We start from the raw sequence: 20,951 nt of genomic DNA on the forward strand, positions 1-20,951 counted from the left end.
TGTACAATACGCAAAAAATCTTTTGTCCTATTTTTACATTATATTCAAAAATAAAATGTATATTGCAACGAGTATAATAATGAGAAGTATTTTTTTTCTACTTTTTTACATGTTTTATTTTTTAATAAAAGATTTCGGAGATCTTTGTGCCTTTGCAAAATCCGCAAACACGTCGCGCGCGCATTACAAATAACGTTAGCATTCGTTGTCACGCTTGTATCCGGCGCGAGCGAGAAATATCAGGCGCGATATCGATTTCAGACGACGCGACATCGTCGTTGCAGCGGCTCTGAATAAGTCAACGAACTATAGCCTTCACTCTCTCGATAGGCCGCGTTATTTTCGAACAGGCCTACTTCCGGTACATTTTCCAAACCAGTCTCCGGCACGCTGCTTACTTACGCCTGCCGTGCGAATATTCCTGATCGTATTCCATTTGTAAACTTAATTTTCAATTTCTTAAATATTTCTTTAACGAAGCAACTAAACTTTCAAATATATCGATAAACGAGGTGACGAGCGCAACTTAAAGGATGTAAAAGACAAATATATGGTACGTTACTTCGAGGTCATATTAGAAGGTTAATCTTGCATGAGTAATACGGGCTGTAATGGAACTCAAGTTAACGAACTTGTCATTAGAGCGGCGGCACTAATATTACATGAACTTTCATTCAGTAGCCAGACGACTCGAAGCTACATTCGCCAATAAAATTGTCACTGGAATGTGCAAAGATATTGGAATATTCAGAAAGTGAAGAAAAGAGATTCGAGAAAAATTTTTTTTAATTTTGAAAAAAGCCGAATACTTTATCGTCAATTTTTAATACTAGAGTTTGCAACGCGCTGCGAATGAAAAGGTTAAGAAATCGCAGAATAGAACTCGCGCTGATGTCGGTGTACGTCTGCGAGTGACACAAAAGAATTCAATTCCTGACAAACAAAATAGAGCTCGTAATGAAATACCTTGCAACTCCGCTGCGACGTTCATTCCGACTCGTTAACAAACAATTTTGCGCAGACCGGGCTCTGCAAAAGCCACACGAGTAAGGGAATAGAGCCTTCCTGCTATCAAAATTCGGAGTGGAATTGTGCACTTTGCGCGAAAGAGAAGATTATAAAAGAGGGGAGGGAGGCTTTATTTCTAAATTATATAAGCGGCGGAAAATTAATAATCTTTCGTAAATTAACTTCCACGAGCACAGATGATAAATACGTATTCTTCATTTAATTTCAAGCGGACTTTGTTTATAAGTAGAAGCTTTAATGAAAAGTTTAATTTTTTTTTTTTACTGACACATCTAGCATTAAAATCTACGAAGCCGTAAGAAGATTTGATGTTGTTCAATTGTATTTCTAAAGTATAATTTCAATTGTGATACTATCCAATTGTAGATATACATAGTTAAAAAAATATATATATATTATATAAATATATATCTTTTTATTTAATATATTCATAAATTTCAAGAGTTTTTTACAACAAATCGGACGCTCACTGGCTTCCACCTACGCCCTGCTTCTACGCTCGCAATGGACTTAAACACGTACATCACCAGATCGATGAGTGCATGCGTGTGGCAGCGCTATAGACGGTACAAATGCTCGCTCGAACGCGTGCGTACGTGTGTGTGTGCGTGTGCGCGCGCGCGCGCGCGTGTGTGATACGTGTCAGCGTGTTTGTTCATGGAACGGGGCCAAGCTAGTCGGTCGCGTTTGAAGAAAACCCGACGAATCGAGCGGTAATTCGTTGGTCGCTGATGCTTTGCTATCTTTCTCGTAGATCGAGCGATGGGAAAACTCACACCTTCTTCTTTGGGAATACCCCCCCCCCCTCAAAACGCTTTCTCTTTCGCATCCTTCTACAATATTTTATTTCAATTTTCCATGGAAGCCTTCAAAAACATTATCACCGATGGTATTTCGCGTCGTATTGTTTAAACTATCGAAACGATAATCGTCGTTGTTGACAATGAAAGATTCGTGACTAGCAGATCGCGTCTGCGAATGCGAAATGCAAATAACAACGCGTGCGTTGCGTGTGCAAACGAGAGGGGCACGCCTGATAATTTTTACTCGACTTTGATCCGGAAAAACAACCGGATGCCGTCAAAACAACATCAAATTTTCGCTTAGTCGCGGGAAACGAGAAGTAAAACGGGAAGGGAGAAAAGAGCGCCAACGATTTGATGATTGGCTTGTTTCGCTTGCGAAAGATTAATACAATCGGCGAAAAACGCTCGTCGGAGCGCTCGTCAGCGCTACCGCTAATTGCAACAGCGCCGTCGTCGATTATTTGCCAAAACCCGAGCGAAACGCTCTTTTATCCCAGCGACGGCGGTGCTTCTTCAAGGCTCACATCTGAGTCACGCGTGACGGCGCAAAAATCTGATAAACGAGGACGTCATATCTTCCGATATACATTTTTCTCCGAACAGGAAATCACTAATGGCCAGCTGCGGGATAACGTAACGTCGCGAAGGAGCCCCGATGGAGATCGATGCGAGTCTACGCAAAAGCTGAACTACATGCACGACGTAGCGAAGAAACGCCCCGCCTTTCTCTTCGGCGAAATATCAAATTACACTTCCAAATATGCGATGTCAGATTATACAACGAAGCAACGAAATCCGCATGACTCGTGCAAGCTTTGGAAATTTCTGTCGTTGCGAACGAACTTTTCGAACGCTATAAAACGGTCTACAGCAAAGACGTTATATAATATATAAAAGATAAAAAAATCTAATCATAAAATAATCATGAAATATTGCGTAATAAAATCTTTACACATTTGTCAGTAAAATATTTATGCGGAAATGATCGGACGTGAGCACATTTCATTTCCGATTATCGGCATATTAATTAATTATTAATATTTTCTTTTCTCGCGTTACAAAAATCGCGCCGTTGGCCGGATTTGAACGATACTGTTCTGTAATGCTTTCGGCCGCACGCAGTTGCCAAACTTTCACGGAGGATACAGATGCGAAGCAGATCTGGCAACGCGGAAAGGAACACTGTTGGCTGACCGTGCTGAGTTCTCGTGATGCACGTTGCTTTAACCCTTTCCGAGACTTTCCTGGTAGACATCCAGTGCCAGCCGAGTATTTAGAGCATTTATAACTTCCTACAACGTGCACGCATCGTGCTCGTTACTTTATAACTTTTCGACGCGAGTTTCATTAAAAGCATGCCCTCGAAAAAGCTTTGTAATTCTAATTCATGTATTTATTAATTTTGTATTTATTTTAATATTGGGCTAGTGTATTGTAATCAACAAAAAGCTCTCGAAAAGAAACATATTGTACAAATAATTCCGTTGAAAACAATTTTGCAGTTACAATACTTTTCACCTGTGCCATCGATGTAAATACAAAACGTGTTTCCGCAAAACTGCATTTTACTTTATTATGCTTCAAAATAAAAGCGCAGAAGCAGTCCATGTTCTGAAATCGGAATTTCAAGTCGACGTAATTTCGGTGAATTTATTTTCCAACGGGCTCCGACGCGAACAATGGAACAGTGACGATTGACGTAAAGTCAATTTCGCCTTATCCACCTGGCATCGGAAAAATTGAAGCCGCCGAAATTATAACGGTTTCTATGCCTGACCGGAAACGCGTGCGAACGAAGCCGCGAGGAAGTTGTTTGTCCTTTCGGGACAGAAAAAAAGGCGAATGCGAGGAGACAGAGGCGCGTCATTGTGCGACGCACACATGAAATTACGTAATCGTCCTATCGAAAGGCTAGTCTCGGTGAAAGAGAGAGGGAAAGGGAGATTACGCGAAATTTATATGTACGATAAAACTGATGGCCGCTCACGCGGCGATTCTCAGCAACGACGTGAGCACACGCGAAATCTTGCGAAATATTCTCCCGGCTTCCGATAGCGTCGCGTACGGTGAACAAACGTTCACCCTGAGATCGACGAGATATATATATATATATATATTTGGTGGGAGATTTTATAGCTTTAGGTCTTGAAATCCAGAGTCACATTCGCGCGTTTGCGTATAATTTTGTGTCAAGTTCATGTGAAATAATAAATAAATTGCTAAAATAATAATATGAGAACAATAAATGAGAGATGTAAATCCAAGATGAAAATTCTTGTTCAACGCGAAACTTTACTATATTCGAAAAATAATATGGTAAGATGAAAATTCTTATCCAACACGAAACTTTATTATATTTGAAAAATAATATGGTAAAATAAAAAACTTAATAACACTTCCGATATGCACAACTCCTTATACGTTCGTAAGACCGATAAAGTTTTCAACCGAAATGGCTCAAGCTAAGTGCGTCAGTTATGCGTTGTTTTTCTCGATCAAAGTACCCCGTAGATAACCGATAAAGTACTCGATCATCGCACTTACGTAACGGTGGGCGTGTGCTCGAAATTAAATGCTCAAGGTATTTTCGGACAGTCACGCGTAAATACTTTTCTATTTAACTTTCCTAGTCCAAGCATTGGTTTACGCTGTTTAGTATAAAATATTTAAATGCAGATCAGAGATATTTATTGAAAAATGGACCACACGAAAGTTTTAGCATGAATGATTTTAATCAGATAATTTCAACATAATGTGTGTTGAAGATGAGAATTCAAGAAAAGCATCAATATAATACATGAAATATGTATTAAATTATCTATTACAATATAGGTATAGTATGAAAAAATAGTTGGATGCTAAATATATATAAGTATTTTCAATCTGATGTAATAACTTCAATATTTTAATGAAACAAAAAATATAACTCTAGCCAGCACGAGTAGTGTTGAAACTGATATTGAAATTGTAGCAATTATGTAGATAATTCTTCATTCTTATTATTATTCGTTATATAAGATTTTCACATTCATTATTAGACAAAGAATAATCTCATTTCAGTGTTACGTAACTAATTTATAACACTTTTTCATCATGTAAAATATGCCTACACACGCTTGTAGCAGTACCTAACAGGATCTATTAAATAGTCTGAAATCCAGATATATTGCAAGATACTCGCATAATCGACGCGTACTTAGGAATATTGTGGAACTAGAGCTTTCCTAATAGAGCACGAGCTTCGGAGGCCAAGAATGCTCCGCGCGCTCGGCGGCGGCGGCCATCTCGTAAGGTCGTTTCGAGCTGGCCAACGTATACAGGGTGTATCAAATATCGCGCACTTTCTCTAAGCCTAGCGGCCTAGCTAAAGGCCAAACCGAGTAGAATGTCGCTCGCTTCAATGTCGAGATATCATTAAGATATGTGAGGACGAGAAATTTACAGCGTGACGAAAGAATATTAACTGTTAACTGTTAATTCTAAATGAAAAGATTTCATTCAAACTTGTAGGATTTCGTGAGGGACTCTCGGTACTTCACCTAGGCTTCATTTTATAAATATTTCAACGCGAGACAATGTGTAAAATTCAATTAAATATTTTTTCACAACACATAGTTTTAAATACACTAATTTATCACGCTTGAAATATTTCATTATTTAGAATTGTTGAGAATACTTTTCGTAAACAAATTATAATTATTTCAGATAAACCTTTCATATTCACTTTATATGAGAAGAAAATTGCAGCTAATAATAGCTTCGCATTTTACGAAAAGATTTGGCTGCAAATTTGTCAAAGAATTTTTTATTCAAAAGAAGACCTATTCCCTTTTTGTGCAAAAAATTTTCGAAAATGCGATTTATCTTTCGATTGTCGTCGATAACGATTTAACAACGTGATATCGATTTCCTCTCGCAGAGATTCGATATAAGGTGGAAATAGATCCGTTGCTATAACATCGTTCGTTATAACGCGCGGAATTTGCCGCGTGCGACTAATATCATCCGAGTCTCTCGACGAAACTCTCAAGTTTGCAAGGAATACCAATTGCAATCGCGAGATTCAACGTGCGTGCTGATGTGTCGCCGAGAACCGTGGTCGCCTTCTGTACCGCGACGGAACAATAAACTTATTAAGCCTCTCAACGATTAAACCGAATTTCTGCAAGAACAGAATCTTTGTTTTTACCCGCACTTTCTCCATTTCATATTTTTGTTCCTTTTTCATTTTCCTTAGATAACAAACATTCACCTGGTATTTTAAACGCAGGTAGAATAAAGATCTGCCAAAGAGAACATTGAAACTAATGAAACCTTTCTAACGAAGAAACAAAATTTTCCTTTAAACACATTTTATGCCATTTACGTTGGAAATAAAAGAAAATTCGAAAGTATACTCGTACGTTGAAAAAAATGCAAGAAAAGAAAAAATAAATATAGAGAATAGATAAACTTAAATGGCGCAAAAATAAATCGAAACAAGAGTGATATATATATATATATATATTCTTGAAAAATTAGAGCCTGAATTAAAAATTTATCCGTATTTTGATACAGTTCTGTAAACGATTGGTCGAGACCAAGTGCCGTCTCGTGCCACTTTCACTTTCAATCCACCGAGTAATGAACTACAAGCCGAAATAACGAATGATTGATAACTCCGCGGACTGCATAACGAGCGATTCGCCGAGGAACAATGCAATCGAATCAATGTCGCAAAAGCGACGCGTCGATGCGTACAAGTCGTACGACGACTCTCGCAGTGTATATACTTGGCAGCGCGAACGCAAGCGTTTAAATTAGCAACGGCGTGCAAGAAAATCATAAGTGATCGGCGACTCGATGACCGAGTGCAGGTTATGAAAGATCACAGCCAGAACGAGCGACAGACTGCTGCTCGCAACTCACGATGCGCGCATCGCCATCGGCAGAAAATGCGTCGCAACTGCTATTTCCAAAAATCAAAATTCAGATTAAATATCGCAGTCGGCAAAAATAATCAAGCTAATCAATCCAGGAAAAATCGCAAATGAAAATCAGAGATTTTGGTGTGCATTATTACGATTGTCAAATCGGCATTTTCGGAAATTGAAGTAAAAAATGGAGACTCGCAGAAACAATTACAATAACCCAAGCTAAAAAAAGTTTTTAAAAAGCTGATATAGTTTACTTTTTAGAAGAATAGAATTTGAATCCAAAACTTTGTCAGTCTTTAATTTGATGAATGAAAGCCACGTTGTGATACGATAAAACGAAAGTTTGTCTATTAACTTGTGACCTTGTAGACCTAATCGAACTGTGAAATTTTATCCTTTAAACTTTATTTCTTGAAAGAAGTTGTGACGCTTTTCTGGCGACTTTTGGGAGTTGTGACATCTTTTCAGCCAACACTTTCATGTGTCTTTATTCACGTTGTTGAACATTTCTCGTACAGATAAACTATGTAAAATTGTGTCGTGTATTGAGCTCATTAACTTCAAGTCGCAAGATAAGAATGTTTTCGAAATTCAATACTTGAAACACGGCGAATGTCAAACTTCGATATCGGACACGAAATAAATGCACGGTAATTATCTTCGAGTCGTATTAAAAAATTGTGAAAGAAATGAAGAACGAGATGTTTAATTGACACAAACTTAAATTAATTAATATATACTTTATGGTCAGCGAGATCACATAGAGTTATTGCATCTTTCCAGGGTGGATTTGGAATCTGTGCACATTTTATCACTTGCTTCAGCACACACAAACAACATTATTATATTAAAATAAATAAATTATTAAATAAAATATTTTATATTTAATTAAAAACGTAGAGAATTCCACGACGAGTCGTGAACAAATTCTGTACATGACTCATTTTTCTCAATTTTGTGGATTAATTTTAACACATTTGAACAAATTTCAACATTTTTATATAACACTGTCGAATAATGTGTTGAAAAGCACAAATCCCTGCCGGAAAGATACACAAGTGAACTCGTAACGTCGCGTTCGGCGACGCGTACCGTCGCTTCGGCGACGGGATCGTTTCCGGCGCGCTAATTTCCGCGCCTATTGCCAGAGAGTTTTCACGAATCCAGGAGAGAAGCGAGTCGCACAAGCAGCGAAAGCTGCCAGTAGTCTCATTATGTTACATTTCATCGAGAGAGAGTTGCTTCTTCTTATAAAATGGAGATTCTCTACCAAGATGAGAGAATCTTCCCTGCTGCGGAATCACTCTTTCACGGTTACAGACTTATTATTCGAACTCGCCTCCTCCCCGACGGCTCCGTGCGAAACCGATATTATTATTGGGACACAATAAACACGTGATATACATACGCGATCGGTTGGTCGGTCGGTTGGTTGGTCAGTCGGTCAGGCGCTACTCGTTTTTTCTCTCTTTTTCTTTTCCTTCGCTATCTTCAAGTTCACACACGCGGAGCGGCGACTGCTGCTCTTCGAGATATTGCCCTATTAATAGGTTCGTTATTTTCGGGGCTCTCAAGAGAAACAGCGCGGCGCGTAATACGAGAGCGCCTCGTCGTGCACTGCCTGGACTCTTGACGCACAAAAAGAATGCGGCGGATCACACGCCGTACATCACTGAGAAACACAGAGACTGTCGGTGACGAGACGATGACGATGACGATGACTTCTCCGGGAACAGGCGGGCGGGCGGGCACACAACGACGAGGTCGACGACGACTCTTCGGAGAGAAGACCCGGAAGAAGAACGTGGAGAGACGACGGAAGCACCAGAGCAGCTCCAGCTTGTCGGACGATACATCACGGCGAGGGAACGGGCACGGGCGTGAAGAAATGAAACACTCGGTCGGTAATCGCGGCACCTTTTGCGCACTCTGCGTGTCGTAAAACACGATGCGTTGGCCGATGTGTAAATCGGCGACGGGAATCAGGGAATCGACAGGAGAAACAAAAACGGGCGGTCGTGCGAACTGACCTAAAGAATGGACGGATCGGGTAACGAAGAACGGAGAAGCGTACGACGAAGGAACGAACGAATAAACGGAGCACATACGTTAAGGACGTTAGAATGTACACACGGACGTGCGGCTGCCGAACAAACGCGGTCACATACTGCGGCGCGACGCGACGCGGCGCATAGCGTCGCGGCGTTCACTCGAGGACCACCGCGACGACGACGACGTTAGGAAAATGCGTGCGATTTCACTGTACACTGCCACGGTGACACTATACCGGGTACAGGTACGAATCGTTTCGGGCTTTCGGGATGCAGGTGCGGCTTGGAGGCAACGTTTCACGTTATCGTCGTCATCGCCATCGCTGCGGCGCGAGATCTCTCCTCTCCTTTTCTTCCTTTCCTCTTAATCCTTGTATCACGCTTTATCCGGAACGGAGGAATAAGCAGGATAAATCGGGAGCGAGAGAAAGCTTGGGAGAACGAGAGACACAGAGAGAGAGAGAAAAAGAGCGGACTAGATGGAGGAAGAGGGAGAGCGCGAAAGAGGGAGAAAGAAAGAGAGAACGTATTCGTAGCATGTAGTTCACATCGCTGTGTGTGTGGGTGCGTGGATGTGCGTGAATGTGCGTGGATATGCGTGAGAAAGAAAATGAGAGATTACGCACACTTGCGTGATTGCCTAAAAGAGATAAAGAGAGGATGAGAAGTGAAGAAGCGAGCGAGCGAGCAAGAGAGAGAGAGAGAGAGAGAGAGAGAGAGAGAGAAGAGGGAGGGGGGAGATATGAACAAATGAGAAAGAGACGGAGAGAAAGCCAACGGATAAGTGCGAGAAAGACAGATAAACGCAAGGACAAAGAGAGACGGAGAAGCGATAAACTTGACAAAAGGAGTGCGACGACGGCGCGAACGTTACGGAGCGGCTTTTCTTTCTTAGTTTTTCCGCGTTTAATTCCGCGTTGAATCGGAGCTGTTACGAGACGCGAACGACGCCTCCCGCACTTTTCGCAACGTGGCGCGATCAAAATCAAACTTTACCGACAACGGCAGCGACGGCCGCCACGACGATGACGATGACGACGGCGATAATGACGAGGGCAACGACGAATATTTCCCGTCGCTTCCACCCGCACACATCAATCTTCCTGGGAAGCTTACCCGCGGCGAACTATTCCCTGGGTATATCGTATTCCCCGGCGTAGAGCCGTTCGCCAGCAGCACTAGTGTTAGCGAGCAACGGCAAACACCACCACCACGACGACGACGACGACGACGAGGACGGTGGCTGCTGCTGCTGCTGCTGCGACGGCGGTGGCGGCGGCGGCGGCGACAGCAACAACGGCGACGGCGGCGGGCCACCGCGATGAAAAAACACTCGCGTTCTCGCGCACTCGCGATCACCCGACGACGACACGGTGTCTCGCTGCTGCGGCACGAAAATCGGCGCGGCCGGTCCACACGGCGTTTTCAGGGCCGCCAGGTTAACGTCACGAAATCCACCGCACACAACCATAGATCCCAAACGGCGGACGGACGGACGTAAGGACGGACGGCAGGCTGGCAGGCAGGCAAGGCGGAATCACGGGTGAGGCGGCGGTTGCGGGGAAAGAGGATGGCGCACGGGGCGGGCAGCGGCCGCGGGGTGAGGGTAACGGGCTGCCGCGCGCGGTCGGGAGTATAGAGGGAGGAGAGGAGAGGAGAGGAGAGAACGAGCGACGTAGCAACGTTGCGCGCGGTCGGAGAGAACTCGTAGGCTGCAGCGGTGTGGAGAGGAAGAGGGAGACTGCGCTAGCTCAGGATCGGCTGTCACACGGGTTCCGTGAGCGCCACCGCCGTTCTATCGCCGCCATAAGCCAATTTTGCGCCGACGAGACTTCTTTCTAACCGAAATCTTTCAATGCACGCATCCCCGCAAACGTTCGCAAATAGAATCGCACAACTAATACACGCGCGCAATTTACAATTTTCTCTGCAGCGTACGCTGCTCCGCGCACCGGCGGCTACCACGAGCAAAGCGTTCTGCTACATCCTGAAAGATCCCCGACTTAAAGCGGATAGACTGAAATGCTGACGTGAGACGGCGAACGATGTCTGGTTTCGACTCTTTACGGAACACGTACATGTTCGAGGATTTATGTCGAAGGAAAGGACGCGATTCTCGACTCTCGTCGATTTCAACGATGACGAATACGACTTTTTGCCCGTGGAACCGCGATTCTGCCAAAAATCCGTCGGAGAATACGCGCGTCCTTTGACTTATACTTTCACTCAACTATTTTCCGTTACTTTTGATTGCCTCGTACTTTGCTTCATTTCGATTCAAGTAATAAAACGCACAAAGAGGCTCGCTCTTTTCGCCGCCTCTCCCGGATTCATCTTCATTTCCACGCCGCGCTCGCGTCAGAGGGAGATTGATTCGTCCGTTTTGTAATTTCTAGACGTCTGCGGCACGGTGACGCGTTTTGCGTTCAAAGGGAGAATCATTTCGTCGGTGTATCGTGCGAGTTTTATCGGTTCCTCGTCTCGCTCGCCGGACACATCTAACAATCGTGGAGCAGACGATCCGTGGCGAATAATGCGCCGAGAAAGCGACATGTTCGATACAAACGAGAGACTCCGCTCTCCATCTCTGCTCCGTTTCTCTTTCATACAGACGCGACCATATGTCTCCGCCTTCCGCTTTGTAAAACGCCACGAGATGGTAGTTTCAACTACGAAATTTTCACCAAATGATTAATGCTAATAAACCTTTAATGAATCATATACATTTCTCAATACGTAAAATATATACTGCAGCAGTTTACTATCGTAATTCATCGAGACATATTTATATCGTGTGTTTGCCTCGGAAATCAGACACGTTTGACTCTCAACAGATTGCGCAATGCGATACTCGGATGTAAATCAAACGGAATTTGCGAAATTAACGAAGAAGAGATACCGATAGACGTAGCGCACCTTTTTTGTCGCAATTTTAGTATATAACGCGGGCACGTAAAATCATTAGGTACGGCACCGGCTTGAGAGCACAAGCAAGCAGGCTGGCTGCCTCGCGGGCAGGCAAAGGGGCACAGAGGGGAATCCTGCACGGTGGGGATGTCGGCCGCTGACGGGGGAGGGTGTACAGTTGATCCCGGCCGCGCGCGCGCGGAGGAAGGGACGAAAGTCCGAGCGAGATCGAGCGAGGGTACCAACGAGCGCGTGGAAGCGAGATGGCGAGGCGCGCCGAGAGCACATCGCGGCAACGGCGCATCGTCGTCGAGCATACGACCAACACGGCAACATCGCAGAAGGCCTCACGGACGCCAGGCAATCCAACCAACACTCAACGGGTGTACGGAGAACGGCGGACCAGAGAAGGAAAGAATCCCGTTTTGCCGTGCTGGAGGAGATGGAGAGAGACGGGGGAGAAGAGCGAGCAAACGCGCGCGCGCGCGAGAGAGAGAGATGAACAAATAGGCGGCTTGGAGCAGGGAATGGAGGTGGATGAGGGGGAGAGAGGACGAACGTGCGGAGCGAGCGAGTGTACGAGAGAAAGAAACGGTTACGAAAAGACGAAGAGGGAAAGATTCTCCGAGCTCGAACAGGCTACAAAGTTTTCCGCCCGATCTCTTGAGATTTCAGGAAAGCGTTCGGCGCATTCAGAATACGTATATTTATACATGCGTCGACGGTGCGCGCACGGTTTTATTCATCCAACGCACTTCTCGCATCCTGGTACGCGCGATCTCTGTCGTCGTCGTCGTCGTCATCGCCGTCGTCGTCGTCGTCGCCGCGATCACTGCGTGTTGCGACGCGCACACCTGAGAGACGAGGCCGCTTTGTCTCGAGATTACGATAATTTCCTCCACGTTGCAAGACGAGCTACTGTCGAATCATACGAGACGTCTCTCGTTTCCGTTTTTGTGCGCAAATAGTTTTCGCGCGTCAAAATATTTAGAGATTTATCCTCTCCTCGCTCGCGATAATAATATTGGAAATTATCAGATACCAAAACCGGTATTTCGGAGAATGCAGTTTTCCGTGTTGTAATATTAACAAAACAGAACCTTCCGTTGCCATTCCATCGTCGTGAACTATCTCGCGTATTCTAAAAGCATTTCGGAATTTAATCTCGGCAAATCATACCAGTCCGAATCCTAGCGAGTCGCTATTAGTACGCAACGATTGCTTATGCGTATCGCGTCTCGCGCGTTCTACAACCTTCTTCTGACCATAGCTCATCATACGCAACAACCCGCAACATCGGACAATGAATAAGTTAAACAAAACGAGTTAGTAGGTCAGACGCCTCGTGTTCACACCGTAGTGTCCCAAAGTTTCGCGTGATGAAGCGCGGATGAACACGCGCGATATATTCGCATCCGAGAAGTGCGAAGGCGAGATTCGCTCTTCAGAATCTCGCACGATCCTATGCAACCGATTTGAAAGAAAAATTGCTTGCCGTTGAAAAAAAAACATCCGAGTTTCCTGAAGGAATTTGCGTAAGGAAGATTAATTAATTCCTTCGCACATTCTCGTACACGAAAACTTGCAGCCAGGCGCGATATCTGGGCGTGATAAGAGAGCGCGCGTACGTGTTAATGCGCCGCGTTATGAACGTTGTTTTACTGCGCGCGAGAACTCGTAGAGACAGAGAGGGAACGGCGGCGCAGCTTTGGTAAACACGCGACTCCGTTGCTCCCTATAGATATTCGGAAAGGGAATTTTGAACTCGCCGTTATCGATTAAACGCGTCCCGCGCGGCGGCGGCGGCGGCGGCGGTGGCGGCTGCCGCCGCGTACTTTAATGTCGGCGCGTCGCTCGACGGCGAACGCTTCAATGTCACGCACGGGGAATTATTCCCGTAATGCAGCCGTGCGACTTCCGCGAAAAGGGCTCGGGATATTTCAAAACTGGGGAAAATTCTTGGAAAAATTACACGCGGAAGATACCATTTCTGACAGTATTTTTTTACGTCATCGCTGCATTTAAGGCTGCACATGAATTCGTACATAGGCATGTACGATGTTGATGATAGATTAATTCACCCTATTATTGATTTTCCGTTATTTATATAACGAATTAAAGTTGGAATATACAGTTTCGTTAATGAGAAACAATACGTGTAAATGTTATGTATGTTACTTTCGTTAAAATTGACTGAAACGAGTTTTGGCAACAAACAAATTTACTTCGCGGTGTTTTTCGCTTTTTAAATAATATGTAGTTTAATAATTTGATGTGTTGTGTAGTATTATCATCTGCATCTACATTTTTGCTAGGAAAATCAACTTTATATTATTTAAATAGGTCCACAGCTGAAAGAAAAACGGTGGGAACCGTATGTGTGCTCGTCCTAGCGGCAAATAAAGTGACATAGAAGGTTTTCCCATGTTTTATTTCGAAACGTCGCATAAAACCGCTTTTGTCGAGTCCGTCGCTCGAAGAAGATCGTAGGAAGACTTTCCCAGAAGCGGACAATGTGCGGTAACGATTGCGGCAGAGCGCTTCCACCGACGTTGCAATCCGTCCGATCTGAGACGATCTGAAGCATTATCGCGATACAAACGATCGTCGAACATTCGCAAAACATACATATATATATATATATATATACCAGAAGCACCGCCTGCTACGACAAGAGTCGTTTCCTGAGGAATTACATCGTACGCGATAATTCGAGAAGGAAACATGGAGCGTCTATATGCGCGCGCAAGAAGGTATTCGCGATTCTCCTCGCTCGCCGATACATCCCGTGGTTTCTTTATCCTTCTCGATCGTCTTTTGGACTCGCATCACTTTAAATTCGCATCCGCGACAAGTCCACGGCTCGGAGGACAAAGTGGTCAGAGGCGTAGGCTTTGTGCGCTGAATCCACCGTGGATGCTGCGCGCCGAAATTATATTCTTGGCTCTTCGAGTGCGTAATCTCAGCGACATTTTAATATAGCAGAGATGACATGTGTCAAGTTCAGACGGTTCTTCTTACAGAGGATCGTCTGAAGGTTAAAGAAAAATTAAGAAGGCCGCGCCCTAAGCATTCACTTGTCTGGCCGCGCACTCTATTGCGTCATCGATATCTCGAAATATTAAGTTCCTCTATGTTTACACTCCATATGTTTACATGCAATAGAGTATGACCTATTATTGAAGAGTGCTGCGGGTGGGAATTTGACATGGTTTGGCACAAACGTTTTTCATCTCACTGAATCACTGCGTCATCATTTTGTGACAGAATTTATATATATTTGTATAATCCGCAATATATAATTGTACATGTATAAGTATTAAGTATTTCGTAGAGGCGCAGAAGCTAAGAATTTCTGAAACGCGTTTGTACGCGAGCAGGTTTGCGTGGCGCGATAAATGCGGGCATAAAAATGCATCTAAAATTTCAGTCGGACGGTTATGTTTTATCTTGAAATGTGCGGCGAGAGAATACGGGCTCTCTAGTCAGCACAAGAGAGCCTCGCACCGCTTCGCTCCGCTCGTTTCGGCTCGGCTCTCTCGGCGCGCTTTGGAGATCGGTGCGAGACGAGGCGAGGCGAGGCGAGGCGAGGCGAGGCGAGGCGAGGCGAGGCGAAGCAAGGCGAGGCGAGGCGAAGCAAGGCGAGGCGAGGCAACGCAACGCAGCGCGGCGCGACGCGACGCGACCGACGCAGCGTTCCCGAACCGAGCTATACAGCGGGATCGATGGGTCGCCTTTTCCTAGTATCGAGAAGCAATAGCAGAAGAGGAACTATAAAACAATAGCACTGATTACTGGATGGCGCAAGGGTGTGGCAGCGCCATTGAGTCGTTACACGCAGGAATAGAGAGCCCAGTAGGGGAATAATACGAGAAAGACAGAGAAAAAGAGAGAGAGAGAGGGAGCGAACGTGTGAGTCTTCACGTATACATGTTGGGTGCGCATGGGCGTATGAGCGCGAGCGAGTGTGCGAGCGAGAGACGATGAAAGAGGAAGGTGACGGAGGAGAGGGAGGATGAGCGAGCCGACTAAGCGAGCGGGAAAGAGAGGAAACGAGCGGACAGGGACGGACGGTGACTGGTGGAAGTGGTGGTAACGGCGGGGCGGTACGGGCGCGCGGACGGGGACAAGGATGAACCACCTTAAAGGGGATAGCGTGGATCATAAATAATCAATATTATACCTGCGACCGATATAGAAAAATTTTGGACAGCGATTTTCGACCGCGTCGCTGAATTCCGCGACGGGAGAGGGCCGTGAGCCTATTTTCCGACGATCTATAATACCGGAATTCACGACGGAATTCCGTGTATGCGTAATTCGATACACGCTGCGTGTAATATAAAAGGCATTTGCGTTAAAAAGATTATACTGCTACGCGCGCGCGACTCGAGAATTGGTACATTTTTATAAAATGTGCCACAGGACAGACTCTCTCTCTCTCTCTCTTTCTCTCTCTCTCTCTCTCTCTGGGAGATACAAACTGCCGGATTTAATAATTGCAATCCGCAATCTGTACGATTCGAAACTTTAATTGCGTATAGTGTAGTTTACGGCGGCAACGTTTCCCGCGCCTCAGAGAACGGACAGTACACCTGCTATTTTTGTTAAATTACTGTATGCAGACATATGTGTAATCCTAGTAGTAACAAGTCACGGTGTGATAGACTTGAAAATAAAGAGTCAATGAGCAAACAATTTACGCGTGTACCTATGTGCGCGTAATTCTAAGTCGAATCTCTAAATAAAAGTTTAATCAAAATTTTAATAAATATAATTCACGACAAATGAGAGCCTACGCACAGTTAGAAACACGCTGAATGTTTCCGATCTTGAGACCAATCAATTAGTTATACGAACTTCAAACTTGAAAATATAATTCCAACTTCAATTAATGCTGCAAGACAAAATCCTTTTTTTCTTATATATAATTATATCTGCAACTCGATGTGTGGAATCAAATAAAATTCTATCTCATATCGCAGATCGCGTGTCTAAAACAGGTTTTAGACTGCTACGTAAAGGTTCGACGCAATCGAATAAATGTTGAATAGAAGATTGAAAAAAATAACGTACAATAAAATGGAAAAAAGCTATAATGCCAAACGCGTTACGCGCGATTCGCGTCGCGACGAATAATATTTACATATGGCAGATATCAGAGTGCGTAAAACTTGCCTGTTGTTTCGTTTCTGTTATTAGGAGTAGACGATGTGTCAGAAACTTTCTCTCAGACGACGGACGCGCGCGTGTTTTATGTGTCGCCGTCGACACTAGTAATACGCGTTTCCCGTTAGCGATCTAACATTTCCCGTTTGTCGAGGAGAATTACTTATTTAGGATCATTTAGAATCATTCCTTCGGACGATGATACCGACGGCAGACGAATCCTCGATAAAAGAAAGCTATTTTTGCCGAAAAAGTATACGAATACTATGCAGGAGAATACAAGCAATTAGAGAAATATACATTAGTTGTTGCATTTTTAAGTGAAATTCTGTACTTTAACGCAACTCATCACCCACTATTTCATTTTCTTTGATATGATAATACTCGACTATGGAAACTGAATATGATATTGAAAAAAAAATTATTATAGCGAATGGATTATTGACTTGTTTTGCATATAAATACAGATAGCACATATGCAGCGTATATTCAATCTTAATACATATACAGAATGCTGAAAATGTATGTACAAAATGTATGTACTTCCATTGCATCAATTTAATATTGATGTTTCACGAGTTTGATTGGATATTATCTTCTTTTACACTTATTTGAATATTACACTTATTTTGAATATTCAACATTAAATATCTTCAGAAATAACATTCTATTTAATTAAAATTCTCTTAAAATTAAATACAGTGAAGATTTATTATCTATTTGGATTAATTTTAGTAGTTTGCAAAAGGTCAATTGTTCTTTATCCCTTATAACTGGAGAAAGATCTTTTCAGACTCGCGTCGTAAAAAAACTTTGTTTGACGCTCAGAACAATCTTAAATAAAGTTTGTACACGTTGGCTTTTCAGCACCCTGTATAAGGAGGTAACGTTGCTGGGCGACGTTCAACGTGGCTGCCTTTCGCAACACCAAGTCCGATGCCGCGTGACGAGACGTGTAGCGCAATAATCGGTCGCAAAAAAAATAACTCATTCGACGGCAAGTAATTACAACCAGATTTGCATCGAACGGACCGTGACGAAATTCATTAAAGGACAATTCAATCCGAAACGATTCGCTGACCAACGGCGGCAACGCTAACCGCCATTTCCCGACGGAAATTCCGTCGTTAAAAGTGCAAGGCCTGTGCAACGCGAAAGTGACACGAGACGACCGTCTCTTATTTGCGTTTCCATTATTCGCGAAATCGATCCCGACTATGACTACTCCATTCGAGATACGCGCTAGAAAATACGGCGATGATCTTTTTTACAACGGCGAAGGCGGTTATCAAGGCGTGACTCATACAAATATATGTTGCATGCGCTTTTCCTTATTTACGTGCCGAAGAAAAAAAAATAAAAAATTCTCTATAAGAGAAAAATCACGATTATGAAAAACTGCAATATTCTGCAATACCGCGTAAAATAATGCAGTAATCGGATAATTTGATGTCGATGCGTATGTGTCGAAAGGACCAGATCATCCTGGATGATCAAACAGATCAATTTACAAATGTTATTTCACTGGAATATGAATGAGAAACAGAATTATTGTGTAATTTTATACGCTTTTATCTAAATATAATAACGCATAAAGATTGTTTTTGAAAAATAATGCAATAAATTCGCCTCACGCTTGGAATGGAAATGATTGATTTCTGTTACAACTTTTTCTCTGTAAACTGAAATTTTTACAAGAAAACTAATCATTGCCAATGTTTATTAAGTCATATTGGTGGTTATTTTAGCCGCTCAACTTGAAATTTTCATTAAATTGTAAAATGCACACCAAAATTTTGATATTTACGCGACAAATGGTCATTCTACGTTTCGCAGATTAATATGCGAAAACTGAATTGGACATTTTGCGCAATTTTGCGAAATGCAGAAATAAGAAACCGCACGAATTATAAGTTGAAAATTTCATACATGTTTTCTCTTATAATGATCTTTTTTCCGACAAATTTCTTTTATTCAATTGCGATGCCATGCGACTGCATCAGTATGCTTTGTTGTTCAATGAACGACCATTGCATCTGGCGCAGATAAACACCATTCGTCCTCTTCGGCACACACGCATTACGAGCGTTAGCAGCTGAATTGTTAGCCCCATTAGTTGCATCATTTCCACAAGAGCATTGGCATCGTCATCGTTAAAGGTAGCTGCAACGCGATGCGAGCCGCGACAGCGATTCGACCGCTGCAAGTTCGCGGAAATTTATTTTTGCAGCCATCTACTAGAAATCGTCATATTCAAACTTCGTGATTGTTATTTCGCATGCAAAATCTCCTTTCAACCTTGTAACCACATCCTCACCGCGCGAATTCGGCTCAATGATTTGCGTTACAATCAGTTTCGCAGAATCTCTAGGTCAATCAGCTTGAAAAAATAACAGAAATATATTTCGGAGGAAAACTACCCAAGCTTTAACTCCAGATATATCACTGAAAAGTTTTACTAAAACATTTAGGCATCTTTCTAAAATATTTATAAAATACACGCTAGGAAAATGTACGACGAGAGAAAAATGGAATTTTTTATGAAATTTGAGGTTAGACACTATTGAAATTTTCAGTGAGCTCATCTCTCGGCGCCATAACTACGATGGAAAGAATTCGTCGCATTCCATTCACAAATAAGCATAGGAACCATTTTCGCATATTTATAGCATGAAGAAAACTCAACTCAAATTTCGCGATCTCGAAAAAAATTCGAACTTGAGAAAATTGAGAAAAGTAGAATTCATGAAAAAGAGTCTAAGCTAACTTTTAAGCCGCGCAGAACAAACTCAATATTCTGCTTATGAAGTACAAGTCCCGAATAGGTTCTAATCGTCGACGAGATCGCATGATCTGAAGCTCGACCGGAGAGGCTTGTCTCCGGCCCGACGCGCATTTCCAACGCGCGTGTATGTTCTCGGTCAACTAAGATCAGATAGAATAGAAGCTTACGTAAGGATATAACGCGAATTGCCGTTGCTGCTGCCCTCTTACAAAGTAAAACGTAAAGACCCATCAGTCGCGTTTTTATGAAAAGTCGCGTCTAATAAAAATGGAGAATAACATTGTCGCCAACTGTACCAATATTGAACAATTTAAGAGATGCGCATCTAGATATTCATGCATCATGATTGTTACTCCAAAATGTAAGATTATTTCTGAATAATGAATTAACTTATTACAGGAATTATTGCTCATATTTTTGCCAAATTATCCGATGTAGTTCAAAACCGTGATGCACAAATACCGTATTCATGTAAAAAAGCATTCTCAAATATCAGATGTACATATGTATAATATTTACATAATGTACAACAAATAGTGTAAAATAATGTACTCACCAGTTAGAATACTGCAACTAATCCAATCCGATGCAGATTCCGCTTCAGATTGCTTGGATTAGCTTCGATGAATAATCCAGAATAATGCACACCGCCGAATGAGAGCCAGCTCACATATTTCACTTCACTTACTTCACTTCACTTTCAATAAGCATAGATTCGCGTTGCAAATTCGTTACGATAATGCATTTTGTGCCATAACGCTTCGACACAAACAATATAGACGATTATTATCACTTTGCGTCCGAACCGTTTCAGAATAATCGTAGAACTATCATGGCGGTTGAAAAGTTCAAAATAAGTAGCGCGCGTAGTTTCAATTTTATTGATGCTCGACACTAACGCTACGCGTGGAGAAAGGTGAAAGTAAAAAGTGATAAATGTCGCAATCGATAAGAAATTACATATTTGGTTCACTTGGACGTTATCGCGGCAAGCACACAACTATATTTCATCCTGTTTAACTTTGATGAGCTAAAATGCTCCATGTAATGAAAAACGCCACATTTTGAATCTTTTAAGCGAACGTAATGATAATCCGGCGAAATACAGCGATATTAAAATTTCTACTCACTAGAACTGATTTCGGTCCATGGTCGATTCAGATACGACGATGAAACATTGACAAGCATTGAAACGCGAGTGTATTCGCACTTTAGTCGACACTCGTAACACACGACGCGCAAAATTCATATTATTTACAAGCTTTTGACAAGTAAAATCCGCGAAACG

At 42.9% G+C, this 20,951-nt stretch overlaps 1 protein-coding gene across 12 annotated transcripts in view; it reads right to left on the reverse strand.

Annotated features, from left to right (window-relative positions):
- The window catches only part of Smr (Smrter), a 90,928-nt gene extending 70,422 nt beyond the window's left edge, over positions 1-20,506 (reverse strand). For 3 of the 12 annotated variants that reach the window (XM_067358723.1, XM_067358710.1, XM_067358714.1), the window contains exon 1: positions 9,919-10,322. The gene's annotated coding sequence lies outside the window, so the exon portion shown is untranslated. The other 9 variants (XR_010891120.1, XR_010891121.1, XM_067358716.1 and 6 more) reach the window with 8 other exon arrangements.
- Between the last annotated feature and the right edge of the window lie 445 nt (positions 20,507-20,951).

This window comes from Linepithema humile, chromosome 7 (assembly GCF_040581485.1).
Source record: "Linepithema humile isolate Giens D197 chromosome 7, Lhum_UNIL_v1.0, whole genome shotgun sequence".
Taxonomy (NCBI): Eukaryota; Metazoa; Arthropoda; class Insecta; order Hymenoptera; family Formicidae; genus Linepithema; species Linepithema humile.